General features: G+C 34.5%; 1 pseudogene; it reads right to left on the bottom strand.

Moving 5' to 3' along the window:
• Positions 1-14,381: 14,381 nt before the first annotated feature.
• On the bottom strand, positions 14,382-16,767 carry LOC120136988 (annotated as a pseudogene).
• Between the last annotated feature and the right edge of the window lie 4,048 nt (positions 16,768-20,815).

The following is a 20,815-nucleotide window of genomic DNA, read 5'->3' as shown; positions in this document are numbered from 1 at the left end:
TGATAAAATCTCGGAAAAATTTCTAAAAATTATTTTGAGCGATTTTGAGATTCTTACAAAGCTCGGTTCACAATTTTGAACGGCGTAGAGCTCGATTTCAACAAATCGGGAAGTTTGACCGGTTCACCTCCCAACGCGCCGCCGCCACCGGAGAAAAAGGAGAACACCGATGGACTCGGAACGGCACAAGGAACACGATGGTGCGGGAGGTGTCGTAAACGGATGACCCGATCGTCGTGAATCGATGAAAAACCAACTAAAACCGAGTTATTACCGACGATACTTCCGAATGAAATTCACGACGAACGGCGATGATTCACGACGAAAGGTTTGAGGGGTTTTGTTCCTCGGTTGACAACGAACACGATGGTGGTTTTGGCTCATTGTTTGGAGGTCGGACGGCGAGTAGATCGGAGTTCAAAGTTGGGTTGAGGGAGAGGGAAAACTGGAAAAATTTCCAGAAAACATACGGGGATTGAGGTTTATAACATCTCATATTTAAAAATGGTTAAACCAAGAGTTTAGCCACTGAACTTCCTGCACTTTATAAAACGGTCTGCCAACTTTAAAATTTTACAATTTAATCCCTTATTTCTTTCAAAATACCAAATTAAATCCACCAATTTATATTTTCTTAAATTTAGCCCCTAAATTGGGGTGTTACAACTTTCACCATAGTAAACAATTGCAACTATGTTGTATGGCCTGGAATTCTCACAAACGCAGGTGTTCCACCTCTTCCCACTACAGGTTTCACTCTTCAAAGAGGTGAAACGAAAACCATTGCCGTACCGACATTATGGGGTGGTCGTTTCTAGGGCAGAACTCGTTGCTCCCAAGATTCCGTCTGTAAATTTTCATGTTTGACGGGGGATTGTGGCTCCGGAAAGCTAGAATGTTCAGGAAATGGCGCTGCTCCACCTGCCACTTTGGCTGAATTTACTTTAGGTGGTGCCAGTGGTCTTGACTTTTTTTATGTTAGCTTGGTGGACGATTACAACATCCCTATGTTGGTAGTTCCTCAGGGAGGTACAGGGCCTAATTGTACCTACTTTTACGTCGGCATGGCAACGGTTATGGCGTTTTGGTTGTCAGGGCACTCTTCTAACTCATTCACCAAGTATATTCGTACGATGTCATATAGAATGGAAAATATACGAAATATTATCATTTAACACAAACAACAACAACAAAATCCTATTTTTATATAAAATGAATAAGGATTTAGCACAAAAATATCCATTAAAATTTGATGGGGAAAATGTAATTATTAGTGACCCCGATGGGTCCCACGAGCTTGTCTGACAGTGACGTGGAATGCATTCAAGACTGAAAATCCTCTCCCGTCAACTGAATTGAAGTTCCCCTAGCAAGTTGCCTCTTCAACATGTGAAAATCGGTGGGTTTGGGTGAAGAGCCTAATGTACGAAAGGGAGGCTTTTTTTTCAGGTCGAATTAATTTATATTAGAAGAGGGGATGGTATTCTATTGATTATTGATTTCATGGAAGGTATGGATAATATTTAATATTATCATGCCACTACTACAACTGGAGCATTTGCTTCCAAGGGAAATGAAACTAATCATTTTTATTAATCAGTTTTTGTGTCGATGTTTTATGTTTGTATTCTAGATTGAGAATTTTGATTAAATTAATCCTAGTGACTCTTCACATTAATAGAAGGATTATAATATTTATATGGATCACATATAAATACAAATAAAATCAATTAGAACCAACGAATGTTAAATGCGTGCAAAATGAGTAGTAAATCAGCTAGGGAAAAGTGTTTCAATAATGCAATGGATAAAAAAATTCTTCACATAGTACAGTCGAACAATTATTTGTTGAAGTAGGGTGATTGTTGCAGTGACCACCATATGTCTTCAGGAGCACATGGCGGCCTCTATAGGTCTCCAAGAACACACGGCGACCTATAGAACACTTGGCGACCTATGGAGTTGCAACAACAAGAGAAGAGAGAAGAGTTGTTGTAACAGAGGAGGTTTTGTCACAATGAGTACTTGGCGACCTATGGAGCACTTGGCGACCTATGGAGCACTTGACGACCAATGAGGTCATTGTAGCAAACACCCCAATTAAAAAAATAATTTGAGTAGAACCCTATATGAGAAAAAAAAATTCCAACGCCCTACATGGACGAGAAAGCCAATCAGCTAAATAGCGACTGCCTTAAGTTATTATTTCGCAACTGGAGCCGTCGTAATTACTGGTAAGGGTAGGGGCCTTCAGGCCTCAGCTATTTGTTGGATTTCCTTGTCAAATTCATCATGTATTCCGCCCACAATTTCTACCATTTTATAGACAACTAGCATGCAGAATTTGCAACCTTTTTCCTTTACTGATCAAAGCAGGAGTGTCTTTGAAGATAAGATTTAGACAAATGATTGAATTGTTTGTACGTGAGTAAAGCATTCATTGGCTTCAACATGGTGATATCACAACCATAGCAATTTGGGAGCACAAGGCTGCTATTTCGTTGGTTGCAAGCGCGTGCATTTTTATCCATTCCCACAGAAGTTAGGACGCTAGATGGTTGTTGAGTTATTAACTATTTGTTTGAACAAATTAATTATAAGCGGGCAGATGAAACGTCTTACTTTGCTAATTATAAGCGGGCACAAATTAATTAGATGGTTATTGCCCCACGCGTCCATGGCCGTGAGGGCCGGGAATCTCCAATAATTAAGCGAGGAGCAGACCGTTTGTAGGATTGGTACAAACTCACGAGCCGAGACATTTCAGTAGGATCAAATTTTAATTTAAATATATTGGATAAGTTTATTGGTTATGAAGTAGCAGACATCACTGTTGCTTTTGGACGTCGAAATTATACTGGGGTCTAAACTGATTTTGGGGCCTCAACTTAATGGCCCTTAAGTAGTGCCCATTTTATCAAATTCAGTTTTTTCTATTTCTTGTTACATTAAAACTAGGGAGAGAACTATTAAGCATGAGTGCATGGCTTCCGTAAATCAACGATTTATTAGAACAACCACTTTATCGTGGATTTTGCAGTAATCTATAACTTACTAGAATACAATAACAACTCATATCGACTAATGTCTCAATCATTTTTGTCCATTATGCAATAATTTGTAAAACATAAATCAAATTAACCCATAACTACTATATTGTTTTCAAATAATTTTTAACTCTCTCTAATAAAACCCACTTGAAATATTTAATTTTCTGAAGCATATACGAACATTACTGTGGAGAGAAATATGAGTTCAAAATGCTTTAACTTTTGTATTCCTCTGAGTTGTTTTCAAATGAAATCAACAAGACCTTTATATAGACACTATGTACTACTCTGCCAAAAACAGAAAAATAATAAATTCTATTAAAAGCCATAAAAGACCACTATCTCATGTATCACCCCTTGGCCTTTCAACTACAAAAACTCTTGACCTTTTATTTTCCCACTAAAAACAACATTTAATGTTTATTCAACAAAACTCCACCGTAAACTTAAATGCTTCTACCATCTGTCATGCCAATCATCTTTTTGCATTTATCGAAAAGTACTTTCGATAGCGATTTTGTGAAGTTATCCGTAACTTGATTCTGGCTTGCCACATGCACCAATTACATACTTCCTTCCTTCACATGATCTCGGATAAAGTGAAAATGAACATCAATGTGTTTGTTTCTTTCATGGTTCACTGGTTGCCAACTCAATTGCTGATTTTTTGTCAACATGAATCACAATTGCACCTAGTTGTTTTAGCTCCATCTTGCTCAACAAATTTCTAAGCCATATCGGATGACATACACATCAATATGTTGTTGTATATTCAGCTTCACACGTTAAGAGCATCACGATCAGTTGCTTCTTTGAAATCCAAGTAAATGCAATATATCCCATAAAAAACACATATCCGATGTGTTTTTCTGATCGTCTATGTCTCCGTACTAATCGTCGTCGGAGTATCCAACCAATTTGTAATATTCTACTTTCGAGTAGAACAACCTGACTAGCACCGTTCCTTGGATGTACCATAAGATTCACTTCAACATCTTCTAATGTGAATAAAACGGCTCCTCCATGAACCGACTTACAATGTCGACACTTAATGAAAGATTCGACCTTGTTCATGTGAGATAGCGAAGGCTTCCTACCAAACTCCGGTATCTACTCTTACCAAGACACTCCCCTCTATCGAACTTCGAGAATTTTGCATCTGGTTCCATTGGTGTTGATATCGGGTTGCAATTTTCCATCATGTACTTCTTCAAAATCTCTTTTGCATATGTCTCTTGTGATACAAAAATACCCGTCTCTATTTGTCTAACCTCCAAACCAAGATAAAACTTCATTAAGCCCAAATCTGTCATCTCAAATTCCCGTGTCATTGTGCCCTTAAACTCTTCTATCATCTCATCATTTTTACCCATAAAAATGAGGTCATCGACCTAAAGAGTAATAAATAACATGTTACCTCCATTATTCTTTACGTAAAGGGCATGCTCGTAGGGACATTGCTTGAACACGTTCTTCTTAAAATATGTATTGATAAGTGTATTCCATGCCCGTGGTGCTTGTTTCAACCTGTAAAGTGCATTCTTCAATTTTATCACCTTATTCTCTTCTCCGAGTTCATGTACCCGAGTGGTTGTTTGATGTAGACATCTTATTCGAGCACACCATTCAAGAATGTAGACTTGACACCCATTTGAATTGAGCAGCTTGTGAAATTGGTAATCGAATCGTCTCCATTCTTACAACAGGAGAAAATACCTCGTCATAGTCGATTCTTACCTTTTGCTTATATCCCTTCGCAACAAGTCGCGCCTTGTACCGTTCTATCTTGCCTTGAGCATTCATCTTTTTCTTGAACACCCATTTCACACCAATAGGTCGACTTCCTTTTGGCAATTCTGTTAGCTCCCATGTATTGTTGCAGTCAATTGCCTTAATCTCCTCGTTCATGGCGGTTTGCCACTTCTTGTCACTCAATGCCTCTTCAAAGTTGATATTTTCAGCATCTGCCAAAAGACATACAAGATGTACTTCATTTGATGAATCATACAAATCTTGTAAACTTCGCATTTTGGGTTTTTATGGTTTATTTTCATCATCAATAGTTTTAGAGTTTGTTGGTATGCTTGGTGCAGCGAATGGTGATTCTCCAACTTCGATGATAGCCTTTGTCGAATTGTTTCAGTCTCACTCGCTTGTTTCATTTACATGCATATCATGACTCACCATCACCTTCTTGCTTATCGGATTGAGTAGCTTGTACCTTTTTGTCTTCTCATCATACCCAATAAAAATATACCTTTTGCTTTTATCTTTGAGCTTCGTTCTTCATTGATTCGATACATGTGCATAAGCAACACTACTGAACACTTTGAGATGAGAAACTGTTGACTTTTTTCCACTCCATGCCTCTTGTGATGTTTTATTATCTAACTTTACATGTGGAAATCGATTTTGTACATAGATGACACATTGCACGACTTCTGCCCAGATTTCATTCGGCATCTTCTTACTCTTAAGCATTGATCGAACCATGTCGAGAATGATTCGGTTCTTCCTCTCAGCCACACCATTTTGTTGAGGAGAGTATGGTGTGTAACATTCCAAAACAGGGCATATAACATCCTCAATACCAGGTTAGTGACCAAATTGTAATATTTCAGGATTTGGTTATTTAAAATGGAATAGTTGAAAAGTTCAATGATTTATTTGGAAATATTACCTTAAAGATGCTAGTAATTATAAAAGGTATTAAAGGGTAAAAGGGTCATTTGACCAAGAAATGAATTAAAAAATGGGATATGGTATGGATATATACACGTGGGAAATGAGAGATTTCTCCAGAGCTTTCTTCTTTCTTCTTTTTCTTCATACGTGAAAGAGAGCCAAGCAAAAGTAAGCTTTTTGATCTGTTGATTATTTGTTAATTTAAAGTTTGGGTTTTGATCGTTAGATGAAAACTAAGCTTAAGGAAAGCTTAAGTTATCTTAAAATCAAAAGATAAAAGAGTTAGGGAAGATTAAAGATTTTGAGTTCTTGAATGAAATTTTGATATAGAGTTGATAATTACAATTGGAAGTTGGATTTGACTTGTCATCAATCTAGTTAAGACATATGAAGTGTTAGAAGTGGAATTAAATCATGTTCCAAAGTTGTATGATTCTTGAATCTCATAAGGAGGATAGGATTTTAGGGCTTAAGATGAAATAAATGAGTATAGATTAGTTTAAATAGGTGTATAATAGTTAAGAATAGAAAAAGGGATGAAATATGAAGAGTTGAGAGAATAAAGAAGGGATTTTCGTGCTCAAAATATCATTTCTGGGTTGTGTGCATCGATGCACTCTCAAATAAATGAACATAGAAGGAAATTAGTGCATCGATGCATAAGGAGTGCATCGAAAAACCTGCTTAAAATACAAACATCGAATAGGATTTATACATCGATGCATGGATACTGCATCGATGCACCTATCAAGGGATGCATCGATACATGGTGTAGTGCATCGATGCATGCCTTCATTAAAAGTTAAAAATAGCTTTCTTTTTATCCTAAGAAGTGATGGTTTATAATATATTAATTAGTATACGGATATGTATCAATGTATTACTATGTAGATTTAGAGCGTAATCTTATTCCGGAACAATCGAAGAATTAGAATCAAATCAAAGCAAGCAAGGCTAAGGTGAGTGCAATTTTATTGTACTTATGTTATAGAATAAGCATTGGCTTGCGATGAGCCAGTGACGAAGTTACTATGGTAATAAGTAACTCGTAAAATGTTATTTGATTTGCGAATTCTATGTATGCATGAGTATATGTAACATGATTTATATGATTCATATGATATGTGATACTGAACTACATGAATATATGAGAATATTATATAAGTGGTGTGATAGATTTGACATGTTATTTTATGTAATACGTGTTTACCTTATCACAATACATGAGTAATATGAAAGAGAAAGTATATGTGATACGTGAAAATAAATCATATGTTTATATGAAAAGTGACATGAATTACATGAAAGTAAACTATGTGACTATATGCACATGTGATATATGACAGAAGAAAAGTAATATGTGATCATAAGATCAATGAAAGTGTATAAGTGAAAATGCCCATGTTATGTGTATTGAGAGCTAGAGGTATAGTTGAAATGCCAAGAGTCGAGGGTTTACCTATGTTCTAAGGAACATATGGACAGTTTACCTAGGTTCTTTGGGACCTATGGACAGTTACCGAGGATCTTTATGACCTTTGGATAGTTACCGAGGATCTTTATGACCTCTGGATAGGTCATTCGGGACATTTATACGAGCTGTGGTGACAGCATAGTAGTGCACAACCTCAATAGACTCACGTATCTACAGTTCTCACATGTGTACCATGGGCTAATAAAGAGATAATATTAATAAAATGGATATGATGATATGTTTGTTTCCTTATGAAATTTTATGTGTGATATATGATGGTACAAATGGTAATTATAAGATATATGATATGGATATAAAAGATCATAGGAATAGGAGATAAGAGATATGAATGATAATGACATATATGTATGTATGATTACTAGTTAAAGTTACATTATATTTTTATTACATCACTAAGTCTGTGATTTAGCGTGTAAGTGATTTACACGTAGGTACCTAGAATCGGGAAGAACAGAAATAGGAGTGGCAAGAACAGCAGCACTGCTAGAAGAACAGATCAGAAGTAATTGTGAAATTATGTATTTTGATGGTGTATAGTGTGTTGGCATGTAAGAAAAGTGTTAGTTACAAATGCTCTGATCAGTTTTGTCTTGTTTTGGTTAACTCGTATACAGTAACAATGTTATTTTAATAAAGTTTTAAATTTCCTTGGTTTTCGTTAAAAGTTAAAGTTTGAAAAGTCAATGTGACACCTCAGACTTGTATCTGGGTCGGATACGGGTTGAAGGTGTTATATTTAATGCTATCAGAGCTACGGTTTAGTCAATTCTCGGCATAAAACGAAGTCTAGAGTGTCTTATAAAGTATACATGCCAACAAAATAGTGAAAACTTCTGATCTGATATAATAGTAAGTGTGTTGTTTTGCTGATACAATGATATGGGTATGTTTTTATAGATGTCCAGACATGATAGTTCTCGAAGTCAAGCGGGAGATGATCGGCCCGCTAAAAGTAGTAATTCACCTGCCCTGGCCCAGCAAAGTGAAGAACAAGCACCTTCTGGAGTGCCTATAGCTGATCAAGATGTGTTTTTTAGAACATTAGAAGCAGTATTGACGTGTTTCCAACCTCCTACTACTTCAACTCCAAGAATAAATGTTGCAAAGGAGTTGAAGGGTTTGGGAGCTCCAGAGTTTAGGGGTGAAGCCGAAAAAGGTCCTGTTACCGCAGACCTTTAGCTTAATGATGTAAAGGTTATGTTAGAAGGACTTCACTGTTCTAGTGTGGAGAAATTAGATGGAGTGTTCTACTTGCTTCGTGGGCAAACTAGAATTTGGTGGACGAATGTTACTCTGAGACTGACAAGTGACCAAGTGACATGGTCTTTATTCTTAGAAGAATTTAAGCACAAGTATATAGGAGACCAGTTTATTCAGAAAATGAAGCAAGAATTCTTGAATCTGAAACAGATGAATCGCACAGTGTATGAGTACGAGTTTAATAAGTTAAGTCATTTTACGAATGAGTTGGTCCCAACAGAGAATGATGCATGTGAGTGGTTTGTAGAGGCTTTGCACCCGAGGTTGAAAGAAATGTTAATAGTGCTAAACTTGTCTTCATTTCAAGAAATAGTAAATTATGCTAAAGCTCTAGAAAGAGCTCATAATGAAAGGTTTGGGGATTAAATAATCTAACTCTCTAAAAGAATAGGGGTTTCATCGAGTTCTGCACCACCCAAGAGAGGTAGAGATTCTGGTTTTCAGTCTCAGACAAGGATTGGATCGGTGGTATCCTCTGTTAGAGAATCAAATCAGATAAGAACTAGACATGCCCAATCAGTAGGGTCTGGTGATGGAAGAGCACAACAGAGACATTGTCGGACTTGTGGAAGATATCACGGTGGGACATGTAGAGTTAAATCTGGATCTTGTTTCCGATGTAGGGAACCAGGACATTTCATGAGAGATTTCCATTGGGGATAGAAGAGCATGCACAGTTGGATCGATCTGCTTCTATGTCTCAAAGAGGAAGGGGTAGAGGAAGAGGCATAAGTCAACCTGATTCCTCTACTCAATAGGAAATACGTTCCACTGCTCGAATGTATAATATTAATACCAATGAAGATTTTGATGATCCAGAGATAATAGCAGGTATTTTCTATTGTACAGTAAAGGCATTATGATATTGGTTGATCCGAGTTGTATATATATACATGATTAGTGAATGGGTGAGAGAATTGAGAATTGTAGATAAAAGTCATTTGTAGTAATATTAAAGTGACAAATTTAGTAAGGCACAGTGCTCAAGTAAATTAGATATGTTGGAGATGTTTCATTCAGATTTAGGGAATTGAATTCTTTGTTAACCTAATGGAGTTATTCTTCAAGAGATTGAAAGTAATATTAGAGATGGACTAGTTATATAGTTAGTATGCAAATGATAATTGTAAATTAGGAAGAGGTACAACTAATCAGCTTAGACGGATTGGAAATGTCAGTGTTGAAGGATATATGTTATGAGGAAAAATATTAAAAGAGCAAGTGATAGGAGTATGTTTTGGAAGAGTTTTGGGAATATATATATATATATATCTGTGATCGGTTTATAAGACAACGATAAATGAAATGTTTGAATTTGAATCAAGAAAAAAAAAGAAGGTTTAATAAGTTAAGGAAATAAAGGATGAGTTATTTTGGTTAGAAAAAATATATATGTGGATGATTTGACGAAGGTTTACATTTTTCTTTAGAGAAGTGGGTTGAATAACAAAGTAATGTGAGAATGAATGTATTAAATTTAAAGGATTTATATGTTTGATGAAAGTTAAATATTTAATAGAAAAGTTTGAGATGAAAATGGATAAATATATTTTGACTGAATAAGAATTTTACAAGGAATAAGGTTGTGCAAGTAGTGTTAAATATCATAATTATAGAAATACGATATGGAAGGTTATTTAAAGATAAATATAAGTGTTATGAAAGTATGAAGGATAGGATATAGTTTGGTTATGTATATGAAGATCTTGATTATAACAGGATAAGTGGATAAAGAAATGAAAAGAATTGAGTTTAAAGGATCAGATATAAGATAGACTATATGGAAGGGTAGATGATAAGTTCAATATAGAAGTGAAGGAAAATGTGCAAGGTGATATGAAAAGATTGTTTAATTTTGTAAAATATATGTTTAATCACATTTAAAGAAGATTCAAGATTATATTCTTGGTTAAATTATAATGAAATAAGAGTTTGGTTACTGTCTACGGGATGAGTAATATTATACGGATTTTATGAAGGTCAAAGGAAAATGTAAAAAATTGAAAGAGTGGAAAAGATAGATAAAGATTGGATTCTTTGGAAATTGAAGGCAAATCACTGATTATAAATTACGAAGGAATAAGTTGAAAAAAACATGAGAACATTAGAAGATATGTTCTTATCAAGATGTACAATGAAAAATTCGAGGACGAATTTTATTTTAAGGATGGGAGATTTGTAACATCCTCAATACCGGGTGGTGACCAAATTGTAATATTTCAGGATTTGGTGATTTAAAATAGAATAGTTGAAACGTTCAATGATTTATTTGGAAATATTACCTTAAAGATGCTAGTAATTATAAAAGGTATTAAAGGGTAAAAGGGTCATTTGACCAAGAAATGAATTAAAAAATGGGATATGGTAAGGATATATACACGTAGGAAAGGAGAGATTTCTCTAGAGCTTTCTTCTTCTTCTTCATACGTAAAAGAGAGCCAAGCAAATGTAAGCTTTCTGATCTGTTGATTATTTGTTAATTTAAAGTTTGGGTTTTGATCGTTAGATGATAACTAAGCTTAAGGAAAGCTTAAGTTATCTTAAAATCAAAAGATAAAAGAGTTAGGGAATATTAAAGATTTTGAGTTCTTGAATGAAATTTTGATATAGAGTTGATTATTAGAATTAGAAGTTGGATTTGACTTGCCATCAATCTAGTTAAGGCATATAAAGTGTTAGAAGTGGAATTAAATCATGTTACAAAGTTGTATAATTCTTGAATCTCATAAGGAGGATAGGATTTTGGGGCTTAAGATGAAATAAATGAGTATAGATTAGTTTAAATAGGTGTATAAGAGATAAGAATAGAAAAAGGGATGAAATATGAAGAGTTGAGAGAATAAAGAAGGGATTTTTGTGCTCAAAGTATCATTTCTGGGTTGTGTGCATCGATGCATCTTCAATGTGCATCGATGCACTCTCAAATAAATGAACATCGAATGCAATTAGTGCATCGATGCATAAGGAGTGCATCGATGCACCTGCTTAAAATACAAAAATCGAATAGGATTTATGCACCGATGCATGGATAGTGCATCGATGCACCTGTCAAGGGATGCATCGATACATGGTGTAGTGCATCGATGCATGCCTTCATTAAAAGTTGAAAATAGCTTTCTTTTTAGCCTAATAAGTGATGGTTTAGAATATATTAATTAGTATACTGATATGTATCAATGTATTACTATGTAGATTTAGAGCGTAATCTTGTTTCGGAACAATAGATGAATTAGAATCAAATCAAAGCAAGCAAGGCTAAGGTGAGTGCAATTTTATTGTACTTATGTTATAGAATAAGCATTGTCTTGCGATGAGCCAGTGACGGAGTTACTATGGTAATAAGTAACTCGTAAAATGTTATTTGATTTGTGAATTCTATGTATGAATGAGTATATGTAACATGATTTATATGATTCATATGATATGTGATACTGAACTACACGAATATATGAGAATATTATATTAGTGGTGTGATAGATTTGACATGTTATTTTATGTGATAGCGTGTTTATCTGATCACAAGACATGAGTAATATGAAAGAGAAAGTATATGTGATACGTGAAAATGAATCATATGTTTATATGAAAAGTGACATGAATTACATGAAAGTAAACTATGTGACTATATGCACATGTGATATGTGACAGAAGAAAAGTAATATGTGATCATAAGAGCAATGAAAGTGTATAAGTGAAAATGCCCATGTTATGTGTATTGAGAGCTAGAGGTATAGTTGGAATGCCAAGAGTCGAGGGTTTACCTATGTTCTAAGGAACATATGGACAATTTACCTAGGTTCTTCGGGACCTATGGACAGTTACTGAGGATCTTTATGACCTCTAAATAGTTACCGAGGATCTTTATGACCTCTGGATAGGTCCTTCGGGACATTTATACGAGCTGTGGTGACAGCATAGTGGTGCACAACCTCAATAGACTCACGTATCTACAGCTCTCACATGTGTACCATGGGCTAATAAATAGATAATATTAATAAATTGGATATGATGATATGTTTGTTTCCTTATGAAATGTTATGTGTGATATATGATGGTACAAATGGTAATTATAAGATATATGATATGGATATAAAAGATCATAGGAATATGAGATAAGAGATATGAATGATAATGACATATATGTATGTATGATTACTAGTTAAAGTTACATTATATGTTTATTGCATCACTAAGTCTGTGACTTAGCGTGTAAGTGATTTACACGTAGGTACCTAGAATCGGGAAGAACAGAAATAGGAGTGGCAAGAACAGCAGCACTGCTAGAAGATCAGATCAGAAGTAACTGTGAAATTATGTATTTTGATGGTGTATAGTGTGTTGGCATGTAAGAAAAGTGTTAGTTACAAATGCTCTGATCAGTTTTGTCTTGTTTTGGTTAACTCGTGTACAGTAACAATGTTATTTTAATAAAGTTTTAAAATTTCCTTGGTTTTCGTTAAAAGTTAAAGTTTGAAAAGTAAATGTGACACATCAGACTTGTATCCGGGTTAGATACGGGTTGAGGGTGTTACAGGGCAGGTGACTAAAATATAAATTTTGAAAACTTTGTGCTTAATTTCGAAACAAGTTAAAAGTTTAAGGACTTAATTAGAGAATTTTGATGTTGGATAGATTAGCAAAGTTGGAAAGATGAGAGGGTAAAATGATCATTTCATAAGGAATACTTTTATTTTCCTTTATATAGGATATAAACACGTGGAAATGGGATAAAAGGAAAGAAGAGTCTGGAGACTTGGTTCTCTTATTCTCCCTCGTTGCCGTGAGCTTTAATTTAAATGTGAGTTTAGGTAAAATGATTATTTCTTAAGTTTTAAGCTTGGTTTTGATTCTTGGTATGTTAAAAAAGCTTAATTAGAGATTAAAATGTGTTGAAACTTCAAGATGAATAAGTTATGAAGAGTTAAATATAAAGAGTTTTTAAGTGAATTGTTGAAGAAGAAACTATAAATGGATTTTTAAGTCATATTTGACTTGTCAATAATCTAATTAAGAAATTAGAAGTTATAGAAGTGAATTAAGAACACGTTGAAAATTTAGTAAAATTCTTGGTTTCAAAAATTAAGATGAGTTATTAAAGATGATGATAGGTTATATGGATATACGATGATTGGAATAAGTGTAGTTAAGCTTAAAGGGTTAAAAGGAGGTTATGGTAGAAGAATTAAGTAAGTTTGGTAAGATTTTCGGGTTAAAGAAGTGTATTCTGGGCAAAGGGTGTCGGTATTGTTCATCCGGTATCGACACTTTCAAGATAAAATGAGTGTTAATTGAAGCATAGTATCGATACTGGTTGAGTGAGTATCGATACCATAAGGCACAAAATTATAAAAAAAACAACCTTTTTTTCACCTTGATTATCAATTTATCGTCACGCTGGAAATGCATCCTCTTCTTCCCAGGACAAAGCTATACTCTCTTCATCAGCATTAGTAAAATCCCCTAGTCTTTAGTCAAACCCCATAAAGAATTCAGTACAGATGGATCTCATCTCCTCCACCTGTTTATTTTGCCTCATCTCCCTCTTCCAAGGTATGATCTTCAACATTGAATGCTCATAGCATTAACATGAACACAGTTTGAATTTAAACATGTATACACAGGGATTTCAGGGACTACATTTACACTGGTGAATAAATGTGACCACACAGTTTGGCCTGGTATCCTTGGCAACTCCGACTTTGGTAGCACTGGATTCGATCTACAGAGCAGAGGGTCACGATCATTCCAGGCACAACCCGGTTGGTCAGGTAGGTTCTGGGGAAGATCTGGATGCACATCGGACCAAACACAGGTCAACTCACCTGCCAAACCGCTGACTGTGGCTCGAGCCAAGTGGAATGCAATGGCAGAGGTGCAACTCCCCCGGCTATCTTATCGGAATTCAGGATCGGATCAGGCACCCAGGATTTCTACGACATTAGCTTAGTTGACGGTTACAACTTGCCAATGATCGTGGAGGCAAGCGGAGGGTCAGGCACGTGCTTATCAACGGGGTGCGTCAACGACTTGAACCAGCAATGCCCATCTAAGTTAAGGGCTAGTTCCGGCGAGGCACAAACAAAACAGCCTTAGGACTCAACATCACCTTCGGCAGTGAAGTGGCTCCAGGCCATGGGCTTCTCATCACTAAAGTTCTGCAGGGCGTGAAAATTTACATTTACAAGAATAGAAGTTAGAAACCTCCCCATAGTATTTTAAGAATTCTGATGCTAGGAAATATGAAAAATTACCTTTGCTAAAGATTTATAGAACTTCGTGTATTCCTCATCTGTCACCACCTTTGGACTGCGCAACCATATAGCCTTAACATCATTCAGAAGCTCCCATTCATAAGTAGTTTCCTTCACCTTCTTTGTCTTTGGCTTCTTTTCAGCATCATCATCCTCATTTTTTTCGGCTTCTTCATCTTCTCCATTCTCGGAAGAGCTGGTATCAGCTGTTTGGAGCAATATAAGACAACAAAATACAAAAGACGACAATTATAACATGCACACTCTAATGAGGAAAGATGGCATCAGAAAGTCTTGTATAAATATTAACATGATAGTTTCCAGTGATAAGTACCATTGTCATCCTCATCGCTTGAATCTTCATCGGAAGGTACCTCAACACAACCTCTTTGCTTGCCCAGATATAGATGGGGAAGTTTATGAATTCAGAATATTTCTTCACCAACTCCTGCATATAATACCATAGCCTGTATTCTTAGCATATTTTCAAAAGATCAAGCATTCAATACATTAAACAACAAATTCATTTATTAATGACAACGTGATGGGTCAGATAAAACCCACAGAAAATCACATGCCTAAAATAAAGGTAATGTAAACAATCATTACTTTAACCTACACTAACCTTCAATTTGCCCTCCTCCAATTACTCCTGAGTCTCGTCCCTAAGATGCAATCTAATCTCAGTTCCACGTCCCAATGGTTCATTCCAAGTATCCTCAGATATGGCAAATGCCCCATCAGCCTTCGATTCCCATACATACCTGAAAATTTTCATGGAACCACTATGTAACAATGATTCAAACACTTCAATAACAACTACATTAAGCTAGAAAACTTACTGTTTGTCGTCATTGTGTTTACTAATAACTTCAACATAGTCCGCTACCAGATAGACAGAGTAGAAACCGACCGCAAACTGCCCAATCAGATTAAGGTGTCCACTGCTCTGCATTTTCTCAACAAATGCTGCATAAAGAAAAGGGAAAAAAATTGAAAAATTAATTTAATCATAATTTAACAACATTTAAAGAAAATCTAGTATTTATTTACCAGAAGTTCCAGATTTTGCAATTGTTCCCAAGTTCTTGATTAAATCTTCTTTTGTCATTCCTATACCTCTGTCACGAAGTGAGAGTATTTTCTTCTCTTTGTCCAACTTAATCTGCAATTTCATCAGGTTTATAAGGTTCCGAAATACTGATACAGAAATTCCACATGTGCATGCTCATGCCCGTTTTGCAACATTTCTAGACAACGAAAACCAGAGTTTCTGCGTTTATATTTCCATAAAATAAAGTTCTAACGTGAAGCACTAACCTGGATCTCCAGCTTGGAAATGTCACCTTCACCCAAAACTTCTTTGTCTGTGAGTGAAAGGAACCTAATCTTGTCCAATGCCTAAAATTTAAACGAGGTTTCCGTTCAAATATTGAACTAAAAAACAACAAAAACAATCACAAAAGAAAAGTCGAAAGCCTACATCAGAAGCATTTGAGATCCCGGAGGAAAATATCCTTGTTGCTATAAGAGAATTGATAATAATGTCCATAAGCCGAGACACCTCAGCTTGTAATTCAAATTTCTCCGCATTATTTCGAAGCGATCTGGAAGAGATCGACTCGGATTCCCTGACAACAAAGGCAAAAAAAAAAAAGATTTTCGGATTCAAAATATCACAATAAAGATTAAAAAAATTAAGTAAAAGCTTGTTCATAAACAAAATTATGCGAACCTTTTAACGACATCAGAATCAGTTTGTAAACCGTTAGGCACAGCGCCGATCTTTTCCTTGACTTTTGGGGGATCTACAGCTCCCTCTTCAGCATTTGCATGTACTTTTCTACCTGGAAAAACCGTAAATCCAGAAAATAAAAATAAAAAACAGAAAATGAAAGCAAATTTGGAGTAAGCTGACCTTGATCTGAAAAGAGACTAAGAAGGCAAAGAAGAATCAAAACGGAAGGGACCGTCCATTTCCTCATTGTTTGCTTCAAAGCTGGTCTTTTAGTGGAATTTATCAGTAAATAGACTGCATTATATATTCGTTTGAAATCAGTTTTAAATATTGAGGGGATGTTTGAGTGCGACACGTTATCAAAAAATATTAATATTTTTAATATTTTTAATAAAATATTTTTAAAAATATTTTTTATCAAAAATATTAATATTAAATGTTATTTAAAATATTTAATATTTTTGATAAAATATTATTTAAAATATTATTTTTTCTATCATAAATATTAATATTAAATTCTATAGAAAATTAATTAACGAAATTAATATTTCTTTTAAAAGATCTAATATTTTAAATATCACTTTATTAAAAATATTAAAAAATATTAATATTTCAATTTAAAGTTACCTTACAACAAAACTACCTAAATATCGAGGCATTAGATGTAATGTACATTGTACATTAAGGGTGCGTTTGGTTCACGGAATGTAAGATTACCAGTGGGAATAAAAGATTACCAGGGAATAGGATTACTGGAATGTTGTATTTTGTGTTTAGTTGGTTTAGCAGGAATGTAAGATTACCGTGTTTGGTTAAAGGAATAAAAGATTATTGAAATGTATATTTGACCAAATTGTCCTTATTATATATTTGTATAATATTACAAATCGTAAAATATTTATATATTTTCTTTAAAAAATTAAATTCATAATATTTATATAAATTTTTTTACAAAATTAAAAATATAAAAAAGGTTTAATGAAAGGATAAAAAAATTTTAATTCATGAACTTCATATACAATTTTATTTATATAATTTTTTTTGTAAATCTAAAATAATTTAAGGATAAATTTGTAATTTAACCTTCATAGAATTTTTATTATTCAATGATAGAAGAATGATATTTTAGAAATAAAAATAAAAATTTAAGGACATTTTAGTCCAAAACGCCGGTAATGTTACAATACCTAAAGGAAGGGAGGTAATGACATTCCCGGTAATATACCCCAAAAAAATCTACTATTGATAATAAAACATTATTGGGAATGAGATTCCCGACCAACCAAACATGGGAATGTGAGATTCCCATCCCATGGGAATCCCACAATCCTTGAACCAAACACCACCTAAGATTGTCTCTCGATTGGGGTATTAGAGCCAGAGCCAGAGCCAGCGGGAATGATCTAACGGTTGGCGATTTATCCCGTAACACGTGTAATAATATTAATGGTTTTACTTTGTTTTTCGACGTGGAGGAGTCTGTGTTATTGCCGGCCCCACATGAGACGACTTCAAGCTCTCATGGATCGATAATCCAACGGTTTTGCTTGAAAAATCGTGGCAGAATACATTTGGGTATTTGTCCCCGGCTTGACGTGGATGGACAATTTTTTCTGGATAGTTCTATGTGCGAGATGGGCTCGGAAATGTTTTATCGCCTACGACTGCCTTTTTAGTTAGTAATGGGTTCCACTTTTCCATAAAAATAACTTCAAATATTAACTGTTAATTTGATATGTTTTTTTAATTAAAATATTATGAAAAATATTTTTAATTTTAAATTAAAATATAAGAAATTATTTGATATTTAATACATATTTTTTTTTATAGAAATCACTAGTATTATTGAAAAGGAAATATCCAAATTATATTAAAAACATAATCTAATAAAATAACTCTAACGTTTAACAGTAGTGTCAAATATACTCATATCATTTTTTTGACACATTTGTCCACTCAACGTTTAATTTTGGGTCAAAAATCAACCTCGGTGGATGAAAACAGTTAGTTAACTGAGAGTCAACGTCTGATACTGACCAAATATATACACACGGACATGGATGTCGATGTGGCATGTCCATGTCAGACCTCATGATGTCATGACATTGTCATGTTAAAACTTTTAAAAATAAAATAAATAATTATTATGATTAATATTATTTATATTTAATTATTTATAACCAATTAGAGAGTGTCACTCTTTTGATTAATGTTTGTTTAAAGAAACCCTTAAAAAGAGGATGAATTGGAAGGGGAATTGAATCTGGGTAATTGTTGTGGAATGGCACGAGTTTTGCCACTAAACCAAGCTTATTACTTGATTAATTAATGTACTAAATGTTATTTAATAGATACTTAATTTGAATTTAATAAAAAAATAAATAAAACACGTGTTTATAATCTCACTTATACCCGATTATACCCGAAACTCCTTACATCGATAACTTTGTGATTGTGAAAAACCGAAAGCTATGTTTCTATTACAATCTGAAACAAAACCAGCAAACAATCCAAGTGGTTCCAGCAGGAAATCCATCAACCAACCAGATATCAACAGTCTCTATTATATAAAAAGGCTAAATACAACAAAAATATCTAAAATGAATTGCAAAATCTACTCCAGAACATCCAAAAATAATCTCAAATCACCCTCTAAATACATATGAATTCTGGAAAAATGTTTAAGATACTCTATCAAACACAAATACATATCCTACACTCGAGCCAAGATCAGTTCTAGATAACTTCAGTCTATTTCTACATTAAAATCAAGCTCAGTATCTTCAAAAAAGAAAAACAAAAGGCAAAAGAATTACGCGATGACCTTTCGAATCGACCCCATCATTATAGAACCTATTTATGGAGTACCTCAAATAGCACCCAGCATTCAAATCTCTCCCTTCCTCCTTAAGCACGCATCCTCTCACCGTTTTCGTCGCCTTCTGCAGGTACTGCTGACACTCACCGACGTAAGGCTCTCCCAACACTGCGCCAATGCATACACCCCATCCATCTCGACCGCCCCGAATCTATTTCTTCTCAAAGCAATACTCGTTACATTCCCGACAGCATGGTCAATGCTTCTTAAATCATCCTGTTGTTATCTTCTCAAAGCGCATTGAGTGTCACTTATCATTTTATCTAAAACTTCTCTCAATCTTCCCATTCCCGATTATTTCCAAAATAGATTGGGGTTTAGGGTTTCGTTACCACAGTCCTCAATTTTTTTTTTCAAAATTCTTATAGCAACAACTTCCAATCGACTAATATGATGCAATACATAGTAATCCTGATAAAAAAAATAAATAAAACACGTATGATGCAATACATAACAAAACATAGTAATAATTTTTTTATAAGAATAAGAAGTTTCTATAAAGGATTCTTCGAAATGTTCAGAGGTTACAAAAAAAACAAAAAACAAAATGTTCATAGATATTTTTCGAAATTTTTACACATCCAGTGGTGATTTTATTTTCAAAATAAGGAGCTAGGTTTTGGGGGTTTTACCTCTAGTTTTTGAAATTCACGATGGGGTTCCCTTGGTCTGTTTCCATGGAAGAAGAGATAAGTGTTACATCGTTTGAGGTTTGTTTTCAGGTTCACCCACTCATCGTGGAAGCCGGCCGGAGCAAATATGGCCACCAAAGTATGGTGGTCAACGAAGTATTGGGGGTTTCGAAGAGGCAGCCATTTGTGTGGAGAAGAGAGCTTCAGAGATGAAACAAATTTGGGAAAGGTGAGATTGGGGAAGATAAACCAAAACAGATTATGAGAATTGAGAGGAGTTTTGGAAATATTCGGGTATATGTGAGATTATAAACACGTGTTTTATTTTTTTTAATTAAATTCAAATCAAGTATCTATTAAATAGCATTTAGTACATTATTTAATGAAGTAATAAGATTGATTTAGTGGCAAAAGTCGTGCCATTCCATAACGATTACCCAGGTTCGATTCCCCTTTCAAGTTATTTTCCATTTAAGGGTTCATTTAAACAAATATTAATAAGAGAGTGTCACTCTTTGATTGGTCATAAAATAATTAAATATTAATCATAATAATTATTTATTTTATTTTTTAAAATTCTAACATGGCCACGTCATCATGAGCTCGACATAGACACGCCATGTCGGCATCTACGTCCATGTCTATATGCTTGATCAGTATCAGGCGTTGACCATCAATCGACTGATAGTTTCCATCCATCGAAGGTGATTTTTTACCCAAAATTAAACATTGAGTGGACGAATATGTCAAAAAAAATGATGCGGGTATATTTGACATTACTGTAAAACATTAGGGTTATTTTATTGCATTATGCTTATTAAAAAAT

Source organism: Hibiscus syriacus, unplaced genomic scaffold (assembly GCF_006381635.1).
Source record: "Hibiscus syriacus cultivar Baekdansim isolate YM2019G1 unplaced genomic scaffold, ASM638163v2 tig00110646_pilon, whole genome shotgun sequence".
Lineage (NCBI taxonomy): Eukaryota > Viridiplantae > Streptophyta > Magnoliopsida > Malvales > Malvaceae > Hibiscus > Hibiscus syriacus.
The sequence above is the reverse complement of the archived record's forward strand: the minus strand, read 5'-3'. Positions and strand labels throughout refer to the sequence as shown.